Source organism: Impatiens glandulifera, chromosome 6 (genome assembly GCF_907164915.1).
Source record: "Impatiens glandulifera chromosome 6, dImpGla2.1, whole genome shotgun sequence".
NCBI lineage: Eukaryota > Viridiplantae > Streptophyta > Magnoliopsida > Ericales > Balsaminaceae > Impatiens > Impatiens glandulifera.
Genome location: NC_061867.1, coordinates 4,095,341 through 4,098,176, shown reverse-complemented (window position 1 = coordinate 4,098,176; position 2,836 = coordinate 4,095,341). Strand labels below are relative to the sequence as shown.

General features: G+C 31.8%; 1 pseudogene; it reads left to right on the top strand.

Annotated features, from left to right (window-relative positions):
- Nucleotides 1–274: 274 nt before the first annotated feature.
- Nucleotides 275–2,453, top strand: LOC124941772 (annotated as a pseudogene).
- Nucleotides 2,454–2,836: the final 383 nt, after the last annotated feature.

Sequence of the window (2,836 nt, the reverse complement as noted above, 5' to 3'; positions counted from 1 at the left end):
AATAAACACACTTACTTACACTTCTTGATCTATAATAACTATTAGGCGGGCATATCACGTTCCACCAAACCGCTTTTATGATATGCACAGATCAAATAAACCCGGTTTTTTTCTTCTCACACTAGATTTTTCTCTCTCTTCATTCTTTTCCAACAACCACTTCCCAACCGACTCCCATTTCACAATTCACACGCACTTTGAATGCTAACAAACTCCCTCTTCTCCATTTCTATATTTATACTCTCTATTCTCTCTCATCATTTCACAAAACCTCACTATCTATCTCTGCATGGCTCCATCTTCTTTCTACAATCGCAGATAATCCAGTATGTGTAATGGACGCATCTGGACGATTAGGTTCAAGCTTGGTCAAGCGGTTACTCGAACGAGGTTACACAGTTCCACGCCGCGATCCAGAATCAAGGTTTGTTCTCGAATCTCGGTTGATTGAATCGATTCATCGCGATTTGTTTGTGAAATCAATCGATTTTGTTGTTGTGTAGGGAAGAAGAAGATGAAGTAGATACGGTACTGTTTAGCGGTTTATCTTGTGATTGTTCGAATAGATTGAAGATTTTCCGATCCGATCCGTTTGATATCATAGTATAATTGATGCCTTTGAAGGATTGCTCTGGTTTGTTTTACGCTTTTGAACCTCTCCAGATCAACCTATTTATGATGTGAGTTTCCAATTTTACCTTTTCCGCTTCTTCATATTCCTTATAATCGTTACTTTTGATATGAACAGTCAGCTGTTTATTACTTGATTTGGATTTGAGTTAGATCTTCAATTAGTTTCTTATTGATTTCAATTTTTTAAAGAAATAATGTTAAATACTGTATTCTTAATTGACTTATGAGGAAATTGCTTGAATTTGTCCTCATTTCAGCTAATCTGAATGGCAAAATCATATTATATTGAATTGTGATGATGTAAATTGGTACAGTTTGATGATGATTCACTGTTTATAGAAACTTTGATTGAATGATAGAGTGAGCTGTTTATCTATTTGTTTTTTTGAAAATTTTGATGAAATTATTATATTTTCAAGGAATGATTTATTTGAATTGATATATTATATGGGGACATTGAACTTGACCCCCAATGAATATAATATATTTTCTTAAAAGGGATAAATTTTGTTTGATTCTCTCATTGCTTAGTTTGTGCCACAACCATTGCACCTGATCATAATATGTAATATTTAAATTGTCAAAGTCCCAATTACTGAATTGGTCACTTGTATTCAATCTTAGTTATCTTAATCAATTCAAATAAATGTTTTCTCGTAGTTTTTAATTTCTTAAGTTGACTATTTTACTTATCTATGCATATAAATGTTACAGGAATTTATGGCGGAAATTGAAAGTAAGAGCAGCCCACAACGTATTAGAAGCGTGTGCACAAACCGACACCATAGACAAAGTAGTGTTCATCTCCTCCGCCGCAGCCGTCCTATGGAGAGATGATCGGAAAACAATGTTAGACGACATTGACGAGCGTAACTGGAGTGACATTAATTTTTGCAAAAAATTCAAGGTAATTGGACAAATATCGATTCTTATTTAAAACGCTTTTATTAAACTTAATTTTTTTTCAAATAATAAATTTGGTGGGGGAATAAATATTAAATATAAGAAGGTTATTTACGTTTCTGTAAACAGCTTGTGGCATGCATTATCCAAGACACTAGCAGAGAAGACAGCCTGGGCATTAGCAATGGACAGAGGGATTAATCTGGTGAGTGTCAACTCAGGATTACTCCTTGGTCCTGATTTATCCATCACACATCCCTATCTAAAAGGAGCGGCTGAGATGTACGAAAGATGGTGTATTCGTGACCGTCGATTTGAATTTCTTGATTGATGCTCATATATGTGTTTACGAAGATGTATCATCCTACGGTCGATATTTGTGCTTCAATAATGTGATCATAGGAATGAAGATGTTGTCAATTGGCTACTATGATTACAGTTCCTTCTCATCAAACTCAAAGGTAAAAAATTGAATTAACGTTATTGATCGAAGATTTGGTGTCATGTACATCATTCTCGGCATCATTATAACATCAAAATCTCGATTTTTTTACTTTACAGAATATTTATGAATTGGTTATTATATTGTGTAGCTATGAGCAGGATAGGAAGGATGATCCAGCAGAAGATAAGTAATAAGAAGTTGAATAAATTGATGGATGATTATGGAAGTGGGCCAAGGATGAATGCTTTACAGCTGTGTAATAAATAGAGAATGGACTGGGCCTGGGCCTGCATAATCAAAGTGTACACACAAGTCAAGCTGTTACTAAATTTTAATTTCTTTTCTTTATTTTATAATATATATATATGTCATTAGTTTTTGTTATTGTTTGGCAATGTAGGAAATTAAAATTGTTTTTATTTTTAACTAAATTAATATTATTTTATAGTAATTTTACTATTATACCTTAGCTTATTACTATCTTCCTTAAAGTTTTCAACTGATTTAAAATGTACAATTTTTTAATTTGAATAATAAGTAACCGAGAAAGATGTGTTATATGTATTAATATTTATTTTTAATATTTTATTATAATGATATTTGCATTACAAATTGCAAATAATAAATACATTTAGATATGTGGGTCAGTGGTTTTTAATGTCATGGTTCAAATTGTGGGGGGATGAATTATCCAAAAAGGACAGTAACTGACTTTTTTATTTTAATTTTAAAAGATACATTAATTTTAATTTGTATATGAAATAACTTGTTTGTGTGATAGGAAATAAAAACGTCATTTAACCGGTGACAAACTGACTAAAACATTATAAATAATCACTACAAATTAAAATAAAA